The sequence below is a fragment of the Petaurus breviceps genome, unplaced genomic scaffold (genome assembly GCF_028583685.1).
Source record: "Petaurus breviceps papuanus isolate PSGF00001 unplaced genomic scaffold, PetGlider_PUasm1.0 90895, whole genome shotgun sequence".
In the NCBI taxonomy this organism is placed as follows: domain Eukaryota; kingdom Metazoa; phylum Chordata; class Mammalia; order Diprotodontia; family Petauridae; genus Petaurus; species Petaurus breviceps.
In genome coordinates, this window is record NW_027187372.1 from 32,682,431 (window position 1) to 32,691,855 (window position 9,425).

At 44.5% G+C, this 9,425-nt stretch overlaps 1 protein-coding gene across 10 annotated transcripts in view; it reads left to right on the forward strand.

Annotated features, from left to right (window-relative positions):
• Positions 1-9,425, forward strand: part of SRGAP2 (SLIT-ROBO Rho GTPase activating protein 2) — a 259,458-nt gene that overhangs the window by 131,125 nt on the left and 118,908 nt on the right. The gene's annotated exons all lie outside the window — the stretch shown is intronic.

A 9,425-nucleotide genomic window follows, 5' to 3' on the forward strand; every position in this document is an offset into this window, starting at 1 on the left:
CCAGCTTGTGACTTTCTGGGTCTCTTTTCTTTTGTCTCCAGCTTCATTTTCTTTCAAGTACAGTATTATGTTTTCCTGATCTTGCTGAATTTTTTTCTTTATTTTACTAAGAAAAATACTTCTCTGATTATTTTGTCTGCTTTTTAGGGATTAGAGATTGAAGAGGTTTGCAGCTGTTCGACACATTCCTAAGGGATGCAGACTTTTTCCCTTTAAATGCCCAAGCATTACACACTGTAGAGCTCTGGGGGCGGGGAGAGGGAAGAAGCTATACAAATACATGCTAGCAAGAAAGGGTAGAAAGACAAATAGCTATCTCTTAACCGGCTCCGTCCACACCACACGGCCACTTGAGTCAGAAACTACTCCAGCAGAACCTCCGTATGCTCCCTATGAAATCACATCTCACTGACACACACACTCGGCTTCCAGCCCAGTGTGTTTCATCTCTGGGACTCGTCCTGAGACTTAGCGCCTTACCTTTGCTTGAGTTAGCAAGCAGATCTCCTGTGTCTGTGGTTTCTTCCTCATGCGCTCCGTGCCCTTCCATCTCTTTCATTTCCCACTCCCCCAATCCTTGCCTGATCTGTCTGAGAAAGGAGTAGCCTTGAAAAACTCAAAGCATTATGTGAAAAACTCCCTGGCTCAGAGGGGGCAAGGACAGAGCGGCCTGTGAGAGGCTTCAGGGAGCAGACAGCTGAGTGTCATGGAAAGGTCAATCAGTCAATCCATACGTCTTTATCAATCAATGTGCCGGGCTCTTTGCTAGAGGATACGGGAACATAAAGGAAATGCCTTCAGGAGCTTATATTCTGTCAAGGGAGGCAACATGGTACGTGAATAAAGATAAGACACTGTAAGTATATTCAGAATATATACAGAATGAATACAGGCTCATTTCAGTGGGAAGGCACTAGCCACTAGGAGGGTCAGAAAAGGTCTCAGGCAGGAGCTGAGCTTTGAAGGGAGCTGTGGGTTCTGAGAGGAGGTGAGGGTATATGTTCTGGGCACGGAGGAACAGAACTAGAAAATAGGATGCCGTGTGTGAGGAACAGGAGGCTAGACAGTTTGGCTGGATCAAAGTGTAGGAGAAAAAGAATTACGTAGAATGAAGCAGGAGAGGCAGGTTGGGACCATCACAAACTCCTATAACAGAAAAGTGACACCCCCTCCCCATGGGATCACCACTTCCCGCGATCATATGAGGCTTTGCATCAGATGCCTGAATGGGCAGAAAAGCTCCGATGGCCTTACTGTGCCTTCGGCTCCCTTCAGAGTGTGCCCATATCATTCATTTGGCATCTGTTAGCTGCCTACTATGTGCCAGGCTCTGTGCTGAGCACTGTGGATACAAATAGAAGCAAAAGACAGTCCCAGTCCTTAAAGAGCTTGTAATTCAGCAAGGGAGACAATGCACAGACAAATCTGCACAAAGCACACTGTTTTAAGAAGAGTGAAGGAAGACTTCCTGTAGATGGTGGGACTTAGAGGAAGCCTGGGAAGGCAACAGCAGAGCAGAGGAGGGAGAGCTTTCCAGGCATGGGCAACATTACAGAAAATGTGACGTTTGGAGCCCGGAGATGGAGTGCCTTGTTTGTGGAGCAGCCAGGAGGCTTAGTACGTGAGGAAAATATACAGAGACAAGAAACAGGGATCAGAGCTTGGAGGGATGTTACTGGTCATTAAATCCAACTCCTTCATTTTATGGATGAGGAAACCAAGGGTCGTCAGAGAGGACCTTGGCCAAGGTCGCTCAGGTGACGTCTGAAGGAATGGTTCTGAGTCCACCCTTCTCTGCTGCCTCCCTGGTGACTAAGAGTTTTGGCATAGAAGGGCACTGTTCCAGCCATGTCCTGGGGAGAACAGCCCAAGAAAAGAGGGTTGCAGAGTCACGCGAGCAGGAAACGACTGCCTATGAAGTCACAACTCATCACTATGCTTGTTTTCGAACCCGAAGTGTATTTTGTACTTGCAATTTATTTTGAAACTTGCCTTTGCTCAAGTTGGCGAGGAGAGCTGGCAGCGTGCTATACACTGGCATTCCCCTCCGAACATGTGCCTTCCCCCTTCTCGTTCCCCGCTCTTCCAGTCCTCTGGCAAAAGAAGGGAAGAGGCAGATTTGTAAGGAAGCATGGCAGCACCTTCGGGGGTAATGGAAAGGAAGTGGAGTGGGCAGAATGACCAGTAAGAACCAGAGGAGAGATGAGGGCCTCAGCTGTGGTGGCTGCTGTGAAAAGAAGGGAGTAGTTTTGGGATGGAGCAAGAGGCACCATGGACCAGACCAGGAGCTGAGAGATGCAGCTCATCCCCCTCACTTTATAGATGAAGCGACAGACCCAGAGGCCTTGTGTGATCCTGGAAAAGTGCTTAGGTTTTAAGTGGAGAAGTGAGGATTGGATTCCAGGTCCTGAGTCCAGATCCATTGCTCTCTCTGTTCTATTATTCTGCCTCTAGCCTTCAACAACTGAGTGACTGTGTGAGGTTGAAGAGAGGAGTGGAAGATAACTCTGAGGTTACAAGTCTAGGTGACCGTTCCCAGCCCTGTCCCAGACACTGTGCTGACCTGGGAGTTCAGATGCGAGCAAAAAAGAAAGCCAGCCCCTGCCCTCAAGGAGCTTACTTTCTAACAAGGGGAAGACAGCAGATTGAAAAAGAACTAAAATGCTTGGTTGGTAGGAAGAAGGTACTTATTGAGGCACAGTGGTAAAGTCCGGAGAATCAGGAGGGAGGCTAAGGAAGGGAGTGATGACTGGCCATCTGAACAGCTCTCAAAATGGAGGTTCTAGGAGGAACCCCCAAATGGGAAGGGGGCTGCAGAGATGGAGGGATCCTCCAAGATGAGAAGGCAGCAGAGGGAGAAGGGTCCTCCAGTGGAAGAGGCATCCTCCAGGGGATAAGGCAGCTGAAGCATGACAGCAAAGTCTAGAGAGTCAGGAGCGTGTCAGGAGAGCAGTGAGGGATTGAGCACTTCCTTAAAGTGCAGATGCCAAGAGGAACTCAGCAGGGCCAGAAGATGCCACAAAATGGAATTCCTAGTTGTTCCTGTCTTGCTCTTTCTGGTCCTCCATGCCTGAAATATAATAATAGCAATAATAATGAGACCTAGCATTTATAGAGCACTGACGAAATGCCGAGCACTGTGCAAAGAGGCTAACAGTTATCTCATCCGAGCCTCACAGCCACCCTGGGAGGTAGGTGCTATTCCAGGGAGATGGGCAATGGCCACTGAGTTTTGTTAAGCACCTTGCCCAGAGTCACGCAGCTAGTAAGTGTCTGAGTCAGGATATGAACTCAGGTCTTCATGATTCCGGGCCCAGTGGTCCATCCCCTAGAACACCTATCTCTACACTAGCTAATACAGTCTCTCATTTCTTTCTGTTGAAGGGCTCTTGCTCCACAGTTCAACTCATGTCACCTGAACCCATTATCTAATTAATCTCATAAGATACAACTTAGAATTTGATCAGGGTAAAGAAGAGATCCAGATAAACTGCTATAAGAAAAAAAATAAGAGAGAAAAGGTTCCTTTCAGCAGGGAGCCTACGAGAGGGGTACAGAGTATGATGGTAGAGGGTTGGATTTGGAGACAGGAAGTCCCGGGTTCAGGCCTGGCCTCTGATACATACTGGCTGTATCTGTGGATACAGTGGCTCAGGCAGCTAAGACTCTAAGTTAGATGCAGCTTGCCAGTTTGGCTTGGTGGAGGGTGCTTTGATTCTGAGAGTTCCCTAAACTAATGAAGTGACAAGTCCAGACCAGAAAAGGCCAGTTATCCTTGTTGTTGCTACAATCCTCATTTGAGTACATTTAATAGCCCCTCTATTTGACTATCATTTTCTTCAGGGCAGGAGCTGCCTCTTCATCTTTGTATTCTTGGGCATGTAGGTAATGCAGTAGATAGAATGCTGGGCCTCCAGTCAGTAGGACCCAAGTTCAAATCCAGCCCTGAGGCTTATTGGCTGTGTGACCCTGAGCAAGTCACTTAACCTTGTGTGCCTCAGTTTCCTCATCTGTCAAATGAGCTGGAGGAGGAAATGGCAAACTACTTCAGTATCTTTGCCAAGAAAATCCCAAATGAGGTCACAGAGCGTCTCTAGTAAACAATAAATATTTGTGGAGTTGAAACCTGAAGTTTAAAGGGGGTGAAAAGGGGGCATTAAGGGAATTCAATTAGATAGTCTCCATTCTGACACTAAAGTAGTAGATGGATTGAAGTAAGGACTTCTAAGAGGAGCTGTGTGGGGCACTGTGTTAGGCATCGGGGGCCTGGGGACAAAAATAAAAGTAAATTTGTCCTCATGGATCTTACAGTCTGCTGAAAAGATACATTTTTACACAAATAAGTAAATATAAAATCATTTCAGAAGGGGACAAGCACTAGTGACTGAAGGTCAGTGAAGGCCTTATGGAGCCTTAACTTTCTGGACATAGGAGTCAGCCCATGAAACAGCCCTAGTGTAGAATATGGAATGGCATCCATAGGGAACACAAGTAGATCAGTTTCTCTGGCATGTAGAGTGTTTGAGGGGGAGCAGTGGGCAGCAAGCCTGGAAAGGGAGACTGAAGGCAGATTGTGAAGGGCTTTAGATGCCAAACTAGGTAATTGGTGTCTTATCAAAAGGCTATAGGGAGTCATTGAAGATTATTTGTCTTGGGAGTAACATGGTAAAATCGCCGACTTGGAAATCCCAATTGGGTGGATATTGAAAGTAGGGAGTCCAGTTAGGAGACTTTTGTAGTCATCTGGGCAGGAAATGACAAGAGCCAGACCTAGGGTTGAGTTTGTGTGAGCAAAGAGAAAGGGATGAATTCTGGAGGTAGAATAGGCAAAACTTAGCAGCTGACTGGCTATGAGCAGGAAGGGAAAAGAAAGAACCAAGGATGAGTCCAAGGTTGCAGACTTGTACCCTTGACTTGAAAAATAGTGGTATCTTCAGCAGAAATAGTGAAATTAGGAAGAATGGTGAACTTAGGGAGGAGAGTTAATGAATTGTGTTTTGGACAGTTTGAGGTGCCTCTGAGGAACCCAGTTAAACATGTCCAAGATGTGGTTAGTGATGTGGGACCAATGGCCAGAGAAGGACGAAGGCTTACATAGATAGGGCTGTGAGTCATCTATGGAGACTGAGGCTGTGACTGAAGCCTGAGGAACTGATGAGATCACCAGGAGAGGGGGTCTGGAGCTGTAAAATGAGAAAAGAACAGAACCAGGGCAGAGCCCTTGGGATTTACTCATTGTGCCATTCCACAAAGAATGCTCAGAAGAAGTAACGAGATGAGGTGGTAGAATAAAGGGAAGGAAAGGGAATAAGTATTTGTATGGTGCCTACTACGTGCCAGGTTCTGTGCTAAGTACAATTGTTTTCTCACTTGAGCCTCCCAGAAATACTTCAAGGTAACTGCTGTTATCCCCATTTCACAGTTGAGGAAACTGAGACAAACAGGTGAAGTGACTTGTCCAAGGTCACACAACTAGTAAGAGACTGGATTTGAACTCAGGTCTTCTGGGCCCCATTCTCTAGCTACTACACTACCTAGCTACCTATGAGAACCAAGAGATAAGCTGTATCACAGAAGTAAAGAGAGAAGAGTAGCCAGGAGATAGAGGTGATCAGCAATGCCGAAAATAGTGGAGAGGTCAAAAATGATGACTAATGAAAGGTCACTGAATTTAGTGAATAGCAGATAGAGAAGAAGCATCATCCACCAGACGGCCTCTGTTTTTTCATTAAAGAAGGAGTTGAGGTGCCCCACTAAGGAGAGAGGACAGCATGGCATAAGATCTTTGAGGAGAGGAGAGATGATGTGTAACAGATTTCAAACACTAGGTCCGCGACGTTCCTGAGTGTGGCTCCAAAAATTAAAATGTCATTTGGAAATATTTAACAAAATAAATTTTAAAAGATTAGAACATGGATAACACAAATATGTCATTTTCTAAATCATTGTAGTAACCTCTGGGATCTTTAGTCAGTAGCAGTAAAGTAGCTATTCAGTCAGTCAACCAGCATTTAAATGTTTATTCTACTTCAGGCACCGTGCTAAATTCTGGGCATACAAAGGAAGGCAAAAGTAGTAGTAGAGAAGATGGGTGGAAGGGTTTCTAGGGCTGAGTTACAGTGAGGTAGTTGATGAGAGATGCTGAGAGTGGTAGCAGGGGTGCTAGTCTAGAAGTGGCTGATTGAACGTTCATCACAGGGATTAGTAAAGGAAAGGACAGATACCCTGGCAAGTGTTAGGGAGGTGGAGAAAGGAGTGAAATTAAAGTCATCTTGAGTAAATAGAAATGTAAGAGCATGCTGTGGACAGAGCATAATAGAGTCAATAAGGGAGGAATATAAGAATTACAGTGTAGTAAGGAGAAACTTGTTGTAGTTAAAATACATGCATTTGTAGCAATCTGATCATCCTCTAATTCCTGATTTTCTCCCTCTGCAGTTTTAGTGAAAGATAATGGGAGCAGCAGACTGAAAATGGCAGATTGTCAAGGGTGTCAGGATTGGAAAAGACAATGTTTTGAAGTGATTGGCTTTAAGATCAAGTGTGGGTAGGGAGAATAACACTGATGGATTGGAGAATAATGATAGACTGATGAGATAGGGAGATGGCATGGTGCCCTTCCTGGGAGGTAGGAGACAGAGAAAAGATATTTTTATTCATTAAAAAAAAGTAGAATTAAAAAAAATCCTTTGTTTTAATCCAAAATGTGTTTTCCTGCCTTCTTTTTTAAGGATTCCCCTAAGGATCCCAAAAGGGTCCCTTAGGAAACATTTAGTCTTGCTTATTCTATTTCCTGAAATCAAGGGAATCTCAGTTACTAGTCTGAAGTCACACAGAGAATAAGTGACAAAGCCAGGATTTTTAATGCAGATCCTTTGTCATGGAGTCTTGGGCTGACTGACTCCTACCATCTCTGTCATTGGCACCAGAATGACCAAGAGAAGGTAACCTAGGAAGAGGGCAGGGGACAGAAATCGAAAATGTTTTTAGAAGTATCTGATGCCCTAGAGAAAAAATACAAAGGAATTAGATCTCTCATCTAAGACAACACCCTTATTTTTCAGAGGAAGAAAACAAGACTTGGAATACAGAGGAGATTTATCCAAGGTCAGATAGGTAGAAAGTAGTTGAGTGTGATTCAAACCCAGGTCCTTTGATTCCAGACCCTGTGCACTATCCACAATGCAACCGCTTTAAGTCACTGAGTGGGTAATATATTTATCATAATTGTTTCCCTCTCATAGTGAGAAGCTTTGTGATGGGCCATCACCAAAGGGTGGAATTATATTAATAGCACTGTGCTGGGGACTGGAGGATATATGAAGATCCTTAAGGTGTGGCACTTGCCTTCATGGAGCTTCTAGTCTAATAGACATCATGAATGAATGATGTATGATTTTTTTTTTCCAGTGGAGAAACCAACATCCATTTCAAAACCAAATTTCTATGTGAAGTAGTTTGCCAGGTGTTATCTGCTACATGGTGTGTTTGGGACAGGCAGTGATGCCTAGTAGCAGGAGCACTGAATTTGGAGTCAGGATGAGTTAGAATCCTGATTCCACTTCTTACTGTGTAGCTGTGTGGTGGATGCATCACTTGGACAGCCCAGTTCTTCTCCCTGGGCCTCAGTTTCCTTCTTGGTAAAATGAAGGACTTGGGCTAGACAATCTTTCCAGTTCTAAGTCTGTGATCCTATGATAAATGTTTGTGTGAAGAGGCCTTTCAAATATCATTGGTTACCTAGGCCTAAATTATTTCTGTGTTGGAATTTAGAATTTTTTCAAATTCAGCCTTTTCAGATAATAAACACTTTGAAAGTGGTGATTCAGTGTAGGAGGGGCCCAAGAAGTAAGTTAATTATATGAATCTCTGACTCCCAAGTAGCATTTCATGGACAATATTATTGGAGCTTTGTATATTTTAGTTCCCAGTGATATTCTATCTTCTGTAAGTAGACAGTGATTTGAATGGATCACATGCTGCACCTTAAGTGCCCTACCCAGGAGGAGGGAGGGAGGGACAGATAGATAGGAGTTTCTGCTTGGGCTCTATTGTTCTCCATATGACCCAGATCCTGGGCTCTCTGGAGATAATGATTTGGGGATCTGGTTTGTCCTGAAGTCCATTTGGGTGGGGAGCGGTTCTTTGTTAATTGTTATTTGTACTTCCAAGCCAAATTCCCTCCAGTAGAAATCATGGGGTGCTTAGCACCCTAGATTCTGGAATGGAGGTTTACCTTGATTCAGAGGAGCAAGTTCTTCCCACTGCTTTTTTCTCTGCATTTCAGAGTCTGTGTGGGGAGGGCGGGGAGAGGGAAGAGGCTAAAGGGGAGAGAGCAGCCTGTGAACCATTTCAGAATTCCTGTCCAAAGAGCAGCCCACAATCCCCTGCTTTCTGGGCTTCTTGTTAGACACATCCAAATTCCAAGTGGAGCACAAGTTACTCATACTCTCTAGAGTATTATGTTGCCCCAACCAGTGCTGGAGGAAGAGTAGATGCTCACTGTTGCCTTTAAATGATATTATTTGGCTTAATACATATGGTGAAATTATTCTCAATTGTTCTTGACTCTCCAGTAAAGTTTTAGAAGTCTTAGGATCATCCTTTAAGAGTGTGTGAGTAGGGGTGGCTAAGTGGCGCAGTGAATTGAGCACTGGCCCTGGAGTCAGGAGGACCTGAGTTCAAATCCAACTTCATACACTTAACACTTACTAGCCATGTGACCTTGAGCAAGTCACTTAATCTCAATTGCCCTGCCTTCCCCCCTCAAAAAAAAAAAAGTGTATGAGTATATGTGTGTGTGTGTGTGTGTGTGTGTGTGTGCTCAGATCTGGTTTCTGTGATTATTGCCCAAGAGCACAAGTGTGGATAGCTTCATTCTACCAAACACACCTTAGTTGAGGCATGCTCTTTTAAAAAGAGGGTTTGCAGCTATTTTCTACATCAGAAGTCTTATTCCTGGCTCATAATGTATCATACTTGCTTCTTTGTGTAACCTAAAATGCGTAAAAGCATTGCTTCAGTACCTAACACTTGTCTATCCCCAGAAAGAAAAATCTGGCTCTTTTCCTTATAGTTTTGGAAAAGGGGAAAAAAAGCTCCAAGATACCTCCTCCTAGGAAAGAGGCCACACTTCTGAATTGGTTCTAGCTAGTGATGTCCCAGTAAATGTTTAACATCTGGCTAGGGAGGTAGATGGCTGGGGGTGGGATATACACAAGATACACCTGTAAGTTAAATCTGTGTTACAGAATAAAATAAAAAATAATAAACCAAGCCCTGATTGGTAGTACTTGCTGATTCTGAGCACCAAAGATTTAACAATCTGTGAGAGCTGGTGCAAGCCGGCTTCTAACCCTTGTGTCCATGTGGGCTAGGTTGTCATCCTTGAGATGGCTCCATCTTTCTCACCATTCTCTCTCTCT